Below are 19,225 nucleotides of genomic sequence, written 5' to 3'. Positions count from 1 at the left end.
TGTGAATACCTTACGGATATATACTTTAACTGTACATACTGCACAACTCTATAGTATTCAGCCCATGGAATTATTTTTTAGGATAAATACATACAGCATATAAAACCCAAAATAGACATACATAAACTAATAGTTTGCTGACTTACATCCAATTTGAGCAACCACCCGCCTGAGCAGGTCCTGGTCCCTCCTCTTAAGGTCGCTCCATAACATTTGGACCTGCTTGGTGGTGAGGTCCCGCCGGTACTCGGCCCTCAGGATCCCCTGCACCCTTCTCACCACGTCCCTTTTCTCCCTCGGGGTGGTGAGGTCATACTGGCCTCTTGTAAATTCCTGGAAAAGAAATATTACAGTATTAATGACCACTGTATTATACCTTCATTAATTAAGAATCTTCTTACTTACAGCATAATGTAAAAGATTATAATATTATTCATAATGACAGTTTTCAAAAATTGTGGGAAGCAACCAACTATGACTTTGGGCAGATACTAGGGATCAACGATGACTAGTGCCACCTATAACTGCTGACATTGCTAGCCATAATAACTACATCATTTCATTTCATGTGTGATTGGACTGACAGAGAAGATCCTGTGACAGCAAGCATCAAATATATAATTGAATGGATTCCATGAACTGGCCGCGGCGTCTATAGACTTTGTGCCAGTTCATAGCCATGGGCGTCCGCACAAAATTTTCCAGGGGGGGGGTGCAAAAAGGCAGGGAAGAAGTGGTGCGCCGCAAATTTTAGAGAAGATGTGTGTGCCGAAAAACCTGAGGGTTATGTTGTGCGGCGCACGTACGCGCCGCCCCCAAAAATGGGTGCGGCCATGGACCAGAATGTGGGTGTGGCCATGGGTGGCGACAAATTTTCGTTTACTTAGCAATGTGGGACATTAGATTAGGACAGTGGTGGCGAAACTTTTGGAGGCCGAGTGCCCAAACTGCAACCCAAAAGTCAATTTATCTATCGCAAAGTGGCAACAGCAATTTAAAACTTCATACAAACGTTTTAACTCATACATGAACATTATTGAAAATCCAAGTTGCAAATAAACTGTGAAGATAAACAATTTCTTTCATCCTACTCCTGAAAAATGTATTCGTTTTTTAGAACCTCACAGTTTTATTTTCCGTTTTAAAAAGCAAAAATGTAGGTTTAATGCTATTGTCTCATAGGATAATGATTCAGCTTTTCCCAGAGGCCCCCAACAAGACAAATGTAGCAATCATGAGGCCCCCAAGAAATCATCAGGCTCCCAACAAGACACATTCAGCAATCTTGAGACCCCCAACAAGACAAATTCAGCAATCATGTTGCCCCCAACAAGACAAATTCAGCAATCATGAGGCCCCCAACAAATCATGAGGCCCCCAACAAGACATTCAGCAATCATGAGGCCCCCAACAAGACAAATTCAGCAGTCATGAGGCACATAAATAGACAGGATTTCACATAAATAGGCAGAATGCCCCCTTAATATGGTAGACACCTCTCACCTGGATTCTCAATTCTCCTCTACTGGCTGTTGTGCCTGGCAATACTGTTTTTGGTTGGATTGGGGATGACGTGCGGGCTGAAAGGCCTTGCGTGATGCTTGCCTGAAATGTGGCCCAAATTGCGATTTTTTTCCCTGCTAAAATGTGGCCTAAATTGAGTTTGTTTTCTGCTAAAATATGGCCCAAATTGCGTTTACTTTCTGCTGAAATGTGGCCCAAATTGCGTTTATTTTCTGCTGAAATGCAGCCCAAAGTGCGTTCATTTTCTGCTGAAATGTGGCCCAAAGTGCGTTTGTTTTCTGCTAAAATGTGGCCTAAATTGAGTTTGTTTTCTGCTAAAATATGGCCCAAATTGCGTTTACTTTCTGCTGAAATGTGGCCCAAATTGCGTTTATTTTCTGCTGAAATGCAGCCCAAAGTGCGTTCATTTTCTGCTGAAATGTGGCCCAAAGTGCGTTTGTTTTCTGCTAAAATGTGGCCTAAATTGCGTTTGTTTTCTGCTAAAATTTGGCCTAAATTGCGTTTGTTTTCTGCTAAAATGTCTATATTTGCTGCTTTGGGGTTACGGTTACGCTCCACCCATACAATGTCATGACCACACCCATTTTTTGGCGGGGCGTGGTCATGACATTGTATGGGCGGAGCGTAACCGTAACCCCAAAGCAGCAAATATAGACATTTTAGCAGAAAACAAACGCAATTTAGGCCAAATTTTAGCAGAAAACAAACGCAATTTAGGCCACATTTTAGCAGAAAACAAACGGGCCTGGGGGGCGTGTGCGGCGCGCATAGTGCGCCCCGCACTATGCGCGCCGCACACGCCCCCCAGGCCCGTTTTCCGGCGCGCTGCGACCCCCTCCCCAGCCGTCCACAGCCCACCCCCCACCTTCACTTGTCCCAGGTTGGAACCAGAAAAAACAGGTCACTGTAGTGAATATGTCTCACTCTACTATTAACAGTACTGCTACAAATGCAAAGTTACAGAGATAAACTAAAAACAATTCTCTACTACACTAACACCTATGATATCCTTTTACATGATGGGACATATAAAGATTAGAGAAATGCAGTCAGAAACAGTAGCCAAAAACTATACATTCTGTTAATAGATTGCTTAAGTTACCTCAATTAGCATCTCTTTCATCCTGAGGGGAATCTTAGGAGGCATGGTGGATGGTTGATGGCAGTGCTGCGTGTCTGTTGCCTGTGATGCGTCCTCTCCACGCGTTTGCCGGCGCCTGCTCTGGCCAACTTCCTGTCTCTACGCATCAGCCAATCAAAACTTCCGCTTGTGACGTACGCGTGTACGTACGCGTACGGAGGCAAAGTACGCATGCGCGCGCGCAGTAGTTGATGACCGGATACGCATGGTTGTACGCTTGCCGGCTACAACATACGCATCGTTGGCAATCCGGTGCGCGCATGCGCGGTACTATCACGGCTAACGCGTACAGAAAATCCGCATGCGAGCATAATGTTACGCATACGGCTACGATAGCTACGCGGAGATGCGAAGTTCAATGAGTAGATTACGTTATCCTTACGCGTAACGTCGTAAGTGTACGCGTAATTACAGTGTTGTACCGTAGATAATTTCCTACGCCGTAACCGTAATTGCGTAATGCGTAATAGCGTAAAATTACGCGAAATGATCCGTAAGCGTAGATTTTTCCATTACGACCAGCACTGGACTATACTGTGTAGTCCTATCTGCTGAGGAAGCGGGAACATACCCGTGAAACGCGTTGCACTGTTTGTTTTGGAGTATATTAATAAACCTGCTGTCATAAAACTGACGGTATCTTGTCTGCTTCAGGGAGGCGAGTCCACCACCACCTCCTAGGGGATTTTAAGCCTTTTAGAACCTTTTATCCTGCTGGCGCCTCTGTTCACTCTTACATTACCAATATCCACCCCTGGTGGAGGGGTCGATCCCCATTTTTTCCTGATCTACAGAGAGCGACTTCTTATCCCTGAGTGAGGACAGGTCTAATCTCCTCACCTGCCTGTACAGTGGTTGCCTAGGAGGTAACCCACGTTTGTGAGTATATACATTATATACTTTTCATTTCCAACCCCTTGTTTTGCATACTACACTATATTGGGCTCTCTGTATTTCTTTTGTCTTTATCGTGTCTCGGTGGCTGGTCAGGTGACCAGGATCAGGTCATGTGACCAGCTGGTATCTGATTAGGGAGACTTTGCAGGAGCGGACATATACTGACATATAGCGGAGTGTGTGTTGCCGGCAGACAATGTATAGATGCGGTGACTTTGGTGACAGATGTGTATTCGCTGCCTGGGAATTATCAGGTCAGACGCGAGCGCTCTCCTCTCCAGCTGTCGCCCTCCAGCCCTGTAAATGCATTTTGGGGGTTTTGTGTTTCTAATCCCTAAATATGAGGATTAGAGAAAGCCTGCCGGCATCTCATAGCAGACCCCCCAGGCCCAGCGGCTTTCCCTCATCGGCTGCAGAGCGACCGACACTTCACGCCCCGCGAATGCCGCTATACAGAGCATTCTGAGGGGGGACGTAGGTGGTCCGATCGTCACAGGTAGCTAGAGGCGCTCTGCACTGAACTTGCATGCAAGTCAGAATTATATGTTTATACAGGTTACAGTTGCACGAGTTTTAGGGCCCGTTTCCACTAGTGCGGTGCGAATCGCTGGGATTCCACCGCTGACAAAATCGCATGCGGATGCGATTCCGCATGCGATTTTTGCCGCGATTTCGCATGCGATTTCGCATAGGCAGGCTATCAGCGATTTTAACCATGTCACTGCCTGGCTCAATGTACATTAGTTTTAGTGCGAATTCGCACGCGAAATCGCGGCAAAAAACGCATGTGCGATTTCCCCTATTAAATACATTGCCTGCGAATCGCCTGCATTCCACACGCAGGCAAATTCTGCAGGCCCTACCGTGCAGAAAAATCCTGCACAGAAAAACGCACCAAAAAACTGACAAGTGGAAACAGTCTCATCCACTTGTATTAGTTATGCGAATCCGCATGCAGACAACGCATGCGGATTCGCTCTAGTGGAAACGGGCCCTCAAAATCTTTAGCCAGCTGGCCTCCTATTTGAATGGATTCCGAGGTGAGCAAACAGGTTACTGGTTTCAAAAGAAGTGTCAGCTTTAAACGCTATGCAATAAACTTTAACCAAAGATTGAACTTCATCCCAATCAGTAGCTGATACCCCTTTTCCCATGAGAAATCTTCACCTTTCCTCTAATAGAACATCAGGCGGGTCTGTATGGCTGATATTGTGGTGAAACCACTCCCACAGTGTGATGTCATGATCATTACATTGTGGGAAATAACTGCTTTTTTTCAACAACCAAGCAAGCAAGCAGTGTCTTCGGCCCAGTGCACACCAAAACCACTAGCAGATCTACAAAATGCTAGTGGTTTTGGGTGCGGATTTCAGATATTTGGCCCAGTGCACACTGAGCGGATTTGGATGCGATCCGCCGGCCGCATCCGCCTGTTAATCCGCTTGGCTATTGTATATCAATGGGCTGGTGCACACCGGCGGTTTGAGGTTTTTTGCAAACCGCAAACATGCAGCAGGAGGCACTTTTGTGGTTTGCAAAAAACCTCAAACCGCCGGTGTACACCAGCCCATTGACATACAATAGCCAAGCGGATTAACAGGCGGATGCGGCCGGCGGATCGCATCCAAATCCGCTCGGTGTGCACTGGGCCTTCCTCTGTGCATAGAACTCTTGGTAACGGACATTCCGCAGAGATCACCTGGCAGAACTAAAGATGTCACCACCAGTGATAAATGTCAGAATATATATCAGGATGAGGAAAGATTTTACGATGGGCAAACACTGACTAAATCATCTATAAATGGATATTGTAAAAAAAATAAGCAATTTTATGTTATTTTCACTACAGTTCCTCTTTACATACATTACTTGATTTTGTGGGCCAATCAACCTTTCGCTGCTTATCGACACTATGGGTGGTGTATGCAGTGCAGTTTCTAGGCTAAAATGCACCCAGGGCGAGGGTGTAAAAATTGCACCCCCCCCCCTAGGTTAGATAGGTAGGTGCCTCTCAGTATAGGTTAGATTAGGTAGGTGCCCCCTAGTATAGGCTAGATTAGACAGGTGCCCCCCAGAATAGGTTAGATTAGGTAGCTGCCCCCCAGTATAGGTTAGATAAGGTAGCTGCCCCCCCAGTATAGGTTAGGTAGGTGCCCCCCAGTATAGGTTAGGTAGGTGCCCCCCAGTATAGGTTAGATAGGTAGCTGCCCCCCAGTATAGGTTAGATTAGGTAGCTGCCCCCCAGTGTAGGTTAGATAGGTAGCTGCCCCCCCAGTGTTGGTTATATTAGGAAGCTGCCCCCCAGTGTAGGTTAGATAGGTAGCTGCCCCCCAGTGTAGGTTAGATAGGTAGCTGCCCCCCAGCGTAGGTTAGATTAGGTAGGTGCCCCCCAGTGTAGGTTAGATAGGTAGCTGCCCCCCAGCGTAGGTTAGATTAGGTAGCTGCCCCCAGTATAGGTTAGATAGGTAGCTGCCCCCCAGCGTAGGTTAGATTAGGTAGCTGCCCCCAGTATAGGTTAGATAGGTAGCTGCCCCCCAGTGTAGGTTAGATTAGGTAGGTGCCCCCCAGTGTATGTTAGATAGGTAGGTGCCCCCCAGCGTAGGTTAGATTAGCAGCTGCCCCCCAGCGTAGGTTAGATTAGGTAGGTGCCCCCAGAATAGGTTAGATAGGTAGATGCCCCCAATAATGGAGGGGGGAGCCGCGGGGAGGGCAGCCCGACCTCTCCCTCCCTCTCCTCTCCCGGGCGCCCTCCGTGCTCCCCCCTCAGATGCAGAGTCCGTGAGCAGCAGGGAAGCGCTGTTTACAACTCACCGGCTGCCTGGCTCCAAGCGCTGCTCTCTCGCCGCTGGTCTCCTCTCTCTGTATACATACTGATACACGCTGCTTCCGGCTACAGGAAGCAGCGTGTATCAGTACGTATACAGAGAGAGAGAGGAGACCAGCGGCGAGAGAGCAGCGCTTGGAGCCAGGCAGCCGGTGAGTTGTAAACAGCGCTTCCCTGCTGCTCACGGACTCTGCATCTGAGGGGGGAGCACGGAGGGCGCCCGGGAGAGGAGAGGGAGGGAGAGGTCGGGCTGCCCTCCCCGCGGCTCCGGCTCCCCCCTCCATTATAGCGCCCCCCTCCCAACAGCGCCCCGGGCGGCGGCACGCTCCGCACGGGGCAAGAAACGGGGCTGGGTGTATGAGCTTGTGAAAGTTTGAGTTACGCGAAATTCCACTCTTTGCAGACTCACGCACAGCTCCCAACTGTCCCGCTTTTGGAGGGACAGTCCCTCTGTCCCTCTTTCCTCCTCATTTGTTCCTCTTTCAGGACTGATGTACAGATCTATGTAAATATATGTATTTTTCTACTGCAAAATACTACTTTAAACTTTATTCCCATACTGCAGTTTGTTATTTTTCTTTTTTGAAAATGTAAATATGAAGGAAATGAACCAAGAGAGAAAGAACCAGCATGGTTTAAATAATAAAACATAGTTTTCTCATTAAAGCTTTATAGTATGCGTGACTAGAGGCGTGCCGGGGCGGAGGGGGGTGGGGCGTGGTTGGAGGTGTGACATGGGTGTGGCTTAAGTGCCCCTCTATCTGATCTAAAAAGGTTGTGAGGTATGCTCACATGTCACATTTGTGCCCACATGTCGCAAAAGATTCTGCATTTTAATGTTGCTTATAATAGGACTGATCACTGGGATGCAAATCATTCTGAGTTGATGCAGGATTATGCTAAATTCTGAATGCAAATAAATGCGACTTGAAAACTGACCAATCAATTTAAACCTTGGTGGAACTTAATTGTTATATATTTTCAAGCTTCATAAATTCGCATACAAAATGTACATAATCCTGCATCAACTCTGAATGATTTACATCTCATTGATCATCGCTAGCCAATACTTACCTCTCCATTCCAACCAGCCATGAATTTTGGCGACTGCTTGCATGCAAATTGTATGCAAGTTAGGATTTCATTTGATTGGCCCAATCCCAAACTGCGTACAGAAGAGGCGGAGCCACTGGTCCTGGATTCATGGCTGAATCTTCAGTGGTCTCTTCAGTGGGCATAAAGAGGAGAGTCGAAAACAATAACGCGTTGGAGTTCCACTTTTGTAAATATTTTACAACCTTTAACCACTTCAGCCTTCAGTGGTTTTTCACTTTATATATTCGAGCAATGTTCACCTCCCATTCATTAGCCTATAACTTTATCACTACTTATCACAATGAACTGATCTATATCTTGTTTTTCCGCCACCAATTAGGCTTTCTTTGGGTGGTAAAGTTTGTTAAGAATTATTTTTTTCTAAATCCATTTTATGCATTTTAACAGGAAGAATAAGAAAAAAACAGAAAAAAATCATTATTTCTCAGTTTTCAGCCATTATAGTTTTAAAATAACACATGCCTCCATAATTAAAACTCACGTATTGTATTTGCCCATATGTCCCGGTTATTATAGCGTTAAAATTATGTCCCTATCACAATGTATGGCGACAATATTTTATTTGGAAATAAAGGTGCATTTTTTTCCGTTTTGCATCTATCACTATTTACAAGTTTAAAATAAAAAAAATATAGAAATATTTCATCTTTACATTGATATTTAAAAAGTTTAGACCCTTAGGTAAATATTTACATGTTTTTTTTTTTTTTTATTGTAATGGTTTTTTTTGTTTTTTTTTATAACAAACATTTTATTTGGGTATTTTTGGGAGGGTGGGATGTAAACAGCACTTTTATAACGTAAATGTGTGTTGAGTTTTTTTTTTTTACTTTTAGGTGTAGTTTTACTTTTTGACCACAAGATGGCGGCCATGAGTTTGTTTACATGACGTCACTAAGCGTAATATACGCTTAGAGGGACGCAGGGGGGACGCAACAGCCAGAAAAAGCGCAGCTTCCGAGAGAAGCTGTCGCTTTTTCTGCGGGGGAGAAGAATCAGTGATCGGGCACCATAGCCCGATACATTGATTGCCTAGCTAATGAACCGCGGGCCGGGAGTGCGCGGACGCGCACATGGCCTCCTGGGCGTAGCTAGTACGTCCAGGAGGCCAAAGTAGTTAAGCAGATCTGAACTCAGAACTTCCTCTCTGCTCTAAAAGATAAGCAACAGCATAATAACCTTTAAAGTAAAACATTTCTTTCTTACAGCTGATACAAATCCTGCAATAAATCTGAAGTGTGTCTACTTCCTGCTTTCATGGAAGCAGACATAAGGTTAACATCCTGTGTTTACAAATAAGCTGTTCTGCTGAGGCAGCCAGCTGGCACAGCTGAGGGATCAAATTACAGTTGTGATTAGTCACAGATGAGGGGGAATTAGACAGACTAAACTCTCTAAGGCCTCGTTCACATTGCGTTTTGTTCGCGGTGGTTTTTTTTTTTTTTGAGGCGTCTTTTTTTCCGATTCTCGGCGCTTGGGTGGGCGATTCGTTTTTGTGCTTAGCAGTTTCCTAAGCGTTTTTTTCCGAGCGGATTTGTAATTCTCTTCCTGACACAAGTCAGGAATTGAACCTTTGACTTTGAAAAGAATAAATACAATGTAAATGCCTTTCCCATCGCACATAGTGGAAAATGTATATGCAATTCTGCCAAGTGTGTTCCTACCTACCCCAAAACACACAGGGTGCAGGTCTCTGTGTTTTCCTTCTGTTCTGTGCAAGAGTTCTGGTCTGCTTTAAAGGGACCCTGAGCTCTGGATAAAATTGGAATTTGGACACACTTGGGGCTTCCTCCAGCCTCCGTAGGCCACGAGGTACCAGGGCAAACCCCAGCTTCTCTCCCGGTCCCGCTGGCGGCTGTGAATAGGCGACTTCAGCCTGAAGGTGCCGGTGTGTGTGTGCCCCCCGCCACCCGAGTGTAGCTCGGACTTGGCGGTATTCCCGAGTGCAGCTCGGGTGTTTTCACTGCCAATAGCGGTAACACCCAAGTTACACACATGGAGACAGCTAGGAGAGCCGGGTGCAGAGTGGGGAGCGAAGCTCTAAGGATCACTCACCTCCTCGTGATCCATCCACAGCAGCCCGCCTCCTCCCTGTCCTCCCGCCCCCATCACTATGCCAAGACCGGCAGAGGGAGATCTCAGCATAGGGATGTAGCACCCACCGGAGGACAGCAAGACTTGCCACAGGTGGTAAGTGATCTATGGGCTTTGCTGTATACTCTGTGTAGGAGGTGAGGGGGCCTCTGTGGTGACCTATACTGAATGGGGGGCACTGCTAACTATACTGGGGGAGGCGCGGGGAGCACTCTGGTGACCTATACTGAATGGGGGGGCACCCTAACTACCGATACTGAGGGGGGAGGGAAACTTTCTGGCTACTTATAAAAGGGGGGACCTCTCTGGCTATCTATACTGGGGAGGAGGGGCACTATCTGCCTACCCATAATGGGGGGCACACTCTGGATACTTGTACTGAGGTCACTTTCTGGCTACCTAATTGAGGGGGTATGCTCTGGCAGGGGCATAACTACAATTCATTCAAAGCAAAACTTCGATGGTGCCCAAGGTGAAAATAAACGAATGAAATAATTATAAAAAAATAATTGTATCTCTCTTCCTTCTCCTAAAAATTACTTTTTAAGATATTCCACAGTTTTATTTTATATTTAAATCTACTTTTTTAGTTGTACTGTTTTATTATTTTTGCTCAATGACACATTCATTGAAGTATGCCAGAGCTAAAATCTATTCACTATTGACCCTTTGTATCTCTTTACTGCTCTCAGAATCCATTTTCTGCTAGGAAAGTGTTTTATAGTTGAAATTTCTTATCAGTGAGGGTCACACTGTAGTCACTTCCTGTCTGAGTCAGGACTGAGTCAGCCACTTACATATCTGATATTTAACTCTTTCAGGCAGAGAAAGAAAAAAAAGGAACACAGCATAGTTATTTGTGTGCTGGGCACTGTACATACCCATGTCTATCTCATCATGTCACATGTCACCTCGGGTATCCTATAACCGGTTCAGCCCCACAGTGTCGAAAACCTCATGCATCCGAGCAATGTTCACCTCCCATTCATTCGCCAATAACTTTATCACTACTTATCAGAATGAATTGATCTATATCTTGTTTTTTTCCGCCACTAATTAGGCTTTCTTTGGGTGGTACAGTTTGCTAAGAATTATTTTTTCTAAATCAGGAAAATTAAGAAAGAAATTAAAAAAATTCATTATTTCTCAGTTTTTGACCATTATAGTTTGAAATTAATATATGCTACCGTAATTAAAACTCATGTATTTTATTTGCCCATTTGTCCCGGTTATTACACAGCTTAAATGATGTCCCTAGCACAATTTATGGTGCCGATATTTTATTTAGAAATAAAGGTGCATTTTTTCAATTTGCGTCCATCACTATTTACAAGCTTATAATTTAAAATAATATCATAATATACCCTCTTGACATGCATATTTAAAAAGTTCAGACCCTTAGGTAACTATTTATGTTGTTTTTGTTTTTTTTTTATTGTAATTTTTTTTTTATTATTGGTGTGGTAGGGAAACAGCTAATTTTACATGTAAAATAATGTAATTGTTTAATAAAAAATGTATGTGGGTGTAGTTTACTAGTTTACAGTCAAAAAAGTAGTCCTGGATGCGAACGATCTCGCATCCAGGAACTAGAAAGCGGACGGGAAATTGTTTTTTTTTTTTGGTAGGAAGACGGCGGTCTCTGATGAGAGATCGTCGATTTTTCTGCTGAAGACTTAGATCGGTGAATGGGAACTATATTCCCATTCACTGATCGGGGGGCTAGTGGCAGGCGGCGGGAGCGTGCACACCGCGCAGCAGCAGAGCCTATCTGGACAAAATCCTCGTCCAGATAGGCTGAACTGGTTAATGGTCACACCCCTTCCCTTGCCTCCCTTTGGTGCCCTCCACGGCAGTGGGGCCCATCTCACAAGGATCATAAATAGGATGCCACCTCATCCCTTTAAATACCGACACACATTGTGGCTAGTTAGATGCAGTTTAGGCACTGATTATGTGTGAGTAGCCCCAGAAGCTGTATAACTTAGATGTGTCGGTATTTAAAGGCATGAGGTGGCAACCATGGTCATAAAACGAGAGTGGCCATCTTCACACCCATAACAAGTGTAGCCACAGAAACACCTGATGTGAAGTATAGTCCCCGTATCAGAGGAGGGGAAGGTTAGTAGTTGGGGGCCCCCACAGCTCTGGGCCCCTCTGTGATTTCAGCACGTGCAGCTCCCCTCTAGTTAAAGTAATCCAGAGCTATAGCTTGGGTTCAAAATAAGACATTGCCCTGCAGAGAGGGAAACCTCAGGATTCTATTGGTGGTCTGAAGTCCCCTCCACATCGGGGCAGCGCAGCTCTCTTCCTCTATCGTTGCCGCATATGTGCAGTAGCACGGAGTCCGTGGCTCCGCCTTACCGTGCATGGCGAATGGGCTTGAGCGGCTACTGTGTGGCCACGCTGCAGGAAGAGGAGGGGCGTGGTCCCGATATGATTAGCGACAATACCTTGTTGCTAATCTTCCAGGGGGCCGCACTCTGAGACTGGGGACATCAGTGCAGCGAGAGGAGCCTCAATAGGATCCTGAGGCTTTCCTCTCTTTAGGTAAGTATCTTATTTTGTACCCGAGCACTTTGACTACCTACCCTCGGGGGTCACTCTCTGGCTGCCTAAACTGGGGGGCTCTCAGCAGGGGCGTAACAATAGACCCTGCAAGGGATGCAGCCGCAGGGGAGGCCAGAAGCCGGAGGGGGCCCTGTGGGGGATAAAGTTTCTTTTCCCTGTCCTAAAAGACTGACAACTAAGGGCACGGAGAGAAAAAGCTTTCTTCTCTCTGCACAATTGTTCTAATGACTGCATCTGCTCAGCCACTGATAAGGAATCCTACAAAATTTTGCAGACAAATATTTATAGACGATCACTATTCAGTGGGCAGCAGGGTCTTGTGTACAGTGTCCAGTTCCCCAACCTCTCTACCCCTCCCCAAGTGCTGTGTACTGTAGTGATGCTGGAGGAGTCTGCAGAGCCCCGCCCCCAGCCTCTCTACCCCTCCCCAAGTGCTGTGTACTGTAATGATGCTGGAGGAGTCTGCAGAGCCCCACCCCCAACCTCTCTACCCCTCCCCAAGTGCTGTGTACTGTAGTGCTGCTGGAGAAGTCTGCAGAGCCAGTTCTGCTCCATGAGAGGTGGACAGAGTGAGTGTAATAAGCTGAGGCTGGAGGCACACTCGTCTGTCTGATTTCTGTATGCATTTTCTGCACTCCATGTGTGTCTGTATGTGTGAAAAATGCACGTTTTATCACAGAAGCTAATGTAATTGATAGGGATAATGAGTGCAGTGCTTCGTTGCTGTCTGCTTTTAACTGCATGGGGAAAACACATTCAAGTGTGTTCTAGCCCAGTGATCTGCAAACTTGGCCCTCCAGCTGTTAAGGAACTACAAGTCCCATAATGCATTGCGGGAGTCTGACAGCCACAGTCATGATTCATAAAGGCAAATGCATTGTGGGACTTGTAGTTCCTTAACAGCTGTAGAGTCAAGTTTGCAGATCACTGCACTAGCCAAATGAATAACAATAGTTCTCAGTTTACCTGTGCAGAAAGCGAGGGGGGCCCAGTGATTTCTAGTTACGCCCCTGACTCTCAGACTAAATATACTTAGCGGTCTGATTCTTTCCACAGAAAAAGTGCCGCTTTTAGAAGCTAACATCCGGGCAGACTCCTGCCGCTAAGAAGGTTACAACAGGCCTTCCAAATCCTCTCTCAGCTCATCCAGTTCTCTCGTTCTCTCCACAAACTGCAAACACATGGCGAGAACAACAGGTGCGTAGAGAGAAATTGTGAAATAGTTTTATCTCCCCGAAACTTCAGCCTTTGAAGTGTTCCAATGAGTCATGTTGTTTCCGCGAGATCAAACAGAGTTTATGGCAGATGCAGGCGGGAAAAAAATACACCTTGTGGAGGTTTTACAAATCCTCACGTTGGCGAGAGAACATTTCGTTTCATCTCCGTCTCTCTCTCGTCTCGTATAAAGCTGAGACAAAGCGCTGGCAGACACGGTGGCGTTTGATACGCTGCGCCGCTAATTGCTCCTCATACTTATTATTTTTTACTGGATGAAAAGAACGCTTTGGCGTCTCGCAAACATGCCCGGACTAGGTTTTGCTCTACGACAGGCGAAGGTCACTCTGTAATCGTTTTTCTTTTCATCGGATGGGTTTAGTGACCGAGAGAAGCCAACAATCTCCTAACTCTCTTCCATTAAGGGAAAATCCATTTAGGACAAGATACAGGTCACAAAGCAGGTCCACCATGGATAACGATGGGCTTTTGTGCCTGATAAAAGGGTTACAGTTGAACTTGAATTGTGACATAGGAGGTCAGGTCACAGAAATGGGACAGGCCAGATGCGGCTTGAGTAGACACATGCATCCCGACTGTCCGGGTTTCGCCGGGACAGTCTCGGGATGGGAAGCTCTATCCGGTGTCCCACCCCTCCACCATTTCTTTTCCTGTGGTGCACTGCAGAGCTTAGTGACAGTGGAGCAATCCCAGCCCAAATGGTGCAGTATGCTCTGTACTGCACCCCCATGACCCACATTACAGTCGGCTCTGCGTCCCGCTGATAGTGACACTGGAACCCCGGAGAGGTGAGTTATTACCTAGCATTGCTTTCCGTGTTAAACTCTGCATAGGGAGGAGGAAGGGGGGACCACTAGACTACTGGGGATTCAAAGCTATATGGGGGAGGGGGTTATCAGACTACCAGGAAACATTATATGCGGAAGGGTCGGGGTACCACTAGACTGCCAGGGAATGCTATATGGGGGAGGGAGGAGCTACCACTAGACTGCCAGGGAAAGCTATATGGGGGAGGGACCACTAGACTACCAGGGAATGCTATATGGGGGAGGGAGGAGCTACCACTAGACTGCCAGGGAAAGCTATATGGGGGAGGGACCACTAGACTACCAGGGAATGCTATATGGGGGAGGGAGGAGCTACCACTAGACTGCCAGGGAAAGCTATATGGGGGAGGGACCACTAGACTACCAGGGAATGCTATATGGGGGAGGGAGGAGCTACCACTAGACTGCCAGGGAAAGCTATATGGGGGAGGGACCACTAGACTACCAGGGAATGCTATATGGGGGAGGGAGGAGCTACCACTAGACTGCCAGGGAAAGCTATATGGGGGAGGGACCACTAGACTACCAGGGAATGCTATATGGGGGAGGGAGGAGCTACCACTAGACTGCCAGGGAAAGCTATATGGGGGAGGGACCACTAGACTACCAGGGAATGCTATATGGGGGAGGGAGGAGCTACCACTAGACTGCCAGGGAAAGCTATATGGGGGAGGGACCACTAGACTACCATGGAACGCTATATAGGGGAGGGAGGAGGGGCCACTAATCTGCCAGGGAAAGCTATATGGGGAGGGAGGCGCTACCACTAGCCTACCAGGGAGCGCTATATGAGGGAGGGAGGGAGGAGGGACCACTAGTCTGCCAGGGAACGCTGTATAGAGGTGGAAGGTGGCAAGTTATAATCGCACAGTCTGCACATTCCCATCTGTGCGTTACTTTCGTGGTGTGTTGGCTTAAAGGGGAATTGAAGAGAGAGGTATATGGAGGCTGCCATGTTTATTTCCTTTTAAGCAATACCAGTTGCCTGGCTATTCAGCTAATCCTCTGCCTCTAATACTATTAGCCATAGCCCCTGAACAAGCATGCAGCAGATCAGGTGTTTCAGACTTTGAAGTCATATCTGACTAGACTAGCTGCATGCTTGTTTCTGGTGTTATTCAGATACTACTGCAGAAAAATAGACCATCAGGGCTGCCAGGCAACTGGTACTGATTAAAAGGAAATAAATATGGCAGCCTCCATATACCTCTTACTTCAGTTCCCCTTTAAGTTCATAATAACGCGGGCTGAGCTCTGCCTACTACTACTACTACTACTACTACCCTGCAATAGAGAAAGGGGGAGAGGGGCACACCTGGGCCCTGACCAAACAACCCAGGCCTGGGGGCAGAGTGGACACGCCTTAGCATCTTAGTTGGCGCTGAAGGATCTTATCCCCGCCCCATGCACAAGCTATTATCAGCGTCTCATTGGTTGTCACTAGCGGTGACTTTTAGCTGCTCACCCAACGCTGAATCCCATTGGCTGATGAGATAACAGACAGGCAAAAGGTACAGCAATATCTCCACTTTACTTTACAGATATTTCCATAGCATGGATACCTCTCTCTACATTTTCTTCACATTTCCCGTACCATATACTGCCATTCCTTTCATAGACAAGAGACCAGCTTTCCACACAGAGATTTTGTATCCTATGAGGATGTAGGACTGAAGTGGTGCCCCCTATAGGACCAGTCTGTCACTGCACTGCACTGCGGTACAGCTGGATCCATTCCTGCAAAATGCATTCAGTCTATTATATCTGCAGATCCTCATACACACCTTGTTTAACTGACAATCATCTGCAGATCAGATACACCAGGATGGATCTTCAGATATGCAGATGATTGTCTGATCTGCAGATGAATGTCCACTAAGCAATGTGCATATGAGATCTGCAGATATTTTTTTCGCAATAGGTTTTTATTGAATTTTAATAACAAATATTCGGTTGTGTATAAAAAAAAAACCTTTGGTAATAAGGATCGAGAATGATCTGCAGATAGACTATGAATGTATTTTGCAGGAACTGATCTTTTGCACATACTGATCTGTTGCATGTGTGCAGCATCTTGCAAAGATTTTTATCTGATGGGGAGTTCTGTGAAGGTATGGCTCTCGTACTACATAGAAGGGGGTAAAATTGATCTGTGATCTTTCATTTTCCAAAGACTTTAAGTGTGTACTTAGCTTAAAGAGACTCTGTAACATCAAAAACCTCCCCTGGGGGGTACTCACCTCGGGTGGGGGAAGCCTCCGGATCCTAATGAGGCTTCCCACGCCGTCCTGCGTCCCACGGGGGTCTCGCTGCAGCCCTCCGTACAGCCGGCGACAGACCCGACTGTAGCTTCAATATTTACCTTTGCTGGCTCCAGCGGGGGCGCTGTGGCTGCTTTCGGCACGGAAATACCCGATCTCAGTCGGGTCCGCTCTACTGCGCAGGCGCCGGAAACTTGCGCTTGCGCAGTAGAGCAGACCCGACGGCGATCGGGTATTTCCGCCTACTTCAGAGCCGACAGCCGTCAGAGACTCAGCGCCCCCGCTGGAGCCGGGAAGGTAAATCTTGACGTCACCGCTGCACGGAGGGCTGCAGCGAGACCCCTGAGGGATGGAGGACGGCGTGGGAAGCCTCATTAGGATCCGGAGGCTTCCCCCACCCGAGGTGAGTACCCCCCAGGGGACGTTTTGTCGATACAGTTCCTCTTTAAGAAATGGTCCACCTGTTCTCGTTATATATGGCTGATATTGTGGTGAAACCCCTCCCATAGTGTGATGTCACGACCATGGTCCTGACAGTTTGCTGTCTGTGAACCTCATTGCATTGTGGGAAATAACCACTTTTTCCAACTGCCAAGCAAGCAGTATCTACCTCTGTGCATAGAACTCTCAGTAACGAACATTCCGTAGAGATCTCCTGGCAGAACTAAATATGACACCACCAGTGATACATTTCAGAATGTAAATCCGGGAGAGGAAAGATTTGGCAATGGGCAAACACTGACTAAATAATCTATAAATTAATATTGTAAAAAGTAACCAATTTTATTATTTTCGCTACAGCTCCTTTTTAAGGTGCCCATTAACGGTACAATGTTTTTGATTGAATTGTACAAACGATTCTATGACCGATTGGAATGCAGAGTTATGTCAGTCGAAACGTTGGATTTTACGATTGTATCTGAGGAGAGAAAGTGTCCTAATAGATTCTGGGGACCATCGATAACTACCTTCTGATTACTTACAATCCCGCAAATCTGATTGAATGATCGTATCTGAGCAAAATATTGTACCGTTATTGGACACCTTTAACGGAGCCAAAACCGGTTATTAGTCTCCCTGCCTGCGGGTGGATGAGAAAAGCAGCGCAGCCTGTAATTATCAAATAGAGTGCAACGAATCGCGATTAGAATCGACATTCTAGCCTTCCCGTCATTATGACGAGTGACGCCATGACGTTTGGGCGCCGGCTTTTGCCCGTTTGTTTTTCTCTAAAAGAATTCTCGGCTCTTTATAAACAGCATTTAGGAGGTGCTGATTTCAGAAGAAATGACCTAAATAGCACCTCGTTTCCTCATTCCTTACCATGAGGGCGTTTGTTTCCACAGAATGCCTAGGCAAAGCGCGTCATCTTCTGAAACCGAAGGAGGCATTTCACGCTTTCCCTGAAACGATTTATACTTGCTATAGAATGCCCGGATTTCACACCCAGCCTGTAACGTATATGCTGTATATCTGCAGTGTTCAACTCCTAAGGGTTAAAGAGGACCTGTAGTGAAAATACTGCAGCGAATGAAATTTTTTTTTTACAATATTCATTTAAAGATTACACATAGCAGAGCGTAAAAGGTTGCGTGTTCTGTAATTTTTTGTGTGTGCGTTATTAGTGCGTTTGGGTTTTTTCCCGCATATGCGTTTTTCTAGCGCTTTGCGTGCATTTTTACGCATTTGCGGTCCGCATATACAAAAGGCATATCATAAAACAATAATAAAAAACGCATATAAAAATACATGAAAAACGCTTACAAAACGCAATGCATTGCGTTCCCATTGACTTTCGTTATGTGCGTTTTTTAATATTATGCAACAAAACTAACATTTTAACAACGCACACATACAAAACGCATATGTTTTTATATGCGTTTTTTTTCATGCGGCTCATAAACTTTAGCGGCAAAAACACAGCGTTTTATGCAGCGCTTGCGTTTCTGCTAAGTGTGTTCCTATCTCAGTGATTGCTCTTTGTAAAAAAAAAATTCTCTCCCTGATATATATTCTGAAATTTATACAAGGTGGTGACATCTTTAGTCCTTTCAGGTGATGTCTGCAAAATGTTTGTGTGCTGAGCATCCTAGAGCCAGTATAAATTAGTCTCCCAGAATGATCTGAGAAAAGAATTCCGCATAGCTAAACAGCCTAGGCTAAGCGTCACTGGTAGGGCGGAGCTACCTAGCAACATACAGCAATATATAACGGTAGGAAGTGTTTCTGATGATAAAACCAGGCACATTACTACATACTATTCTATGTCACTACAAGGCCTTTTTTAAAATTTATGGCCTTTTAAAATCTGAAGTTCCTGTTGCAGCTATAAATATAGCTTCTTGTAAATGAGGCCTGGAACGCATGAGCAGATATCCCGATCTGAGTACTGATCCAATCCAATCAAATCGTTGCAATATATACACAGGTCAGTTCCGCCCATGATATCAAGTGAGGCGACTTTCTCAGGCGACAGAAGTCTGGGAGCAGCACCAGGCAGAAACAGGAAGTGAAGAGAGTGCCTGGCCAACCTATACTGGGGGCACCTATACCTGGCCAACCTATGCTGAGGGCAACTGTACCTGACTAATCTATACTGGGGTACCTGGCCAACCTATGCTGAGGGCAACTGTACCTGACTAATCTATACTGGGGTACCTGGCCAACCTATACTAGGGGCAACTGTACCTGGCTAATCTATACTGGGGGCAACTGTATCTGAATAATCTATACT

The sequence above is a fragment of the Hyperolius riggenbachi genome, chromosome 11, assembly GCF_040937935.1.
Source record: "Hyperolius riggenbachi isolate aHypRig1 chromosome 11, aHypRig1.pri, whole genome shotgun sequence".
NCBI lineage: Eukaryota > Metazoa > Chordata > Amphibia > Anura > Hyperoliidae > Hyperolius > Hyperolius riggenbachi.
Note: the sequence above shows the minus strand (reverse complement) of the source record.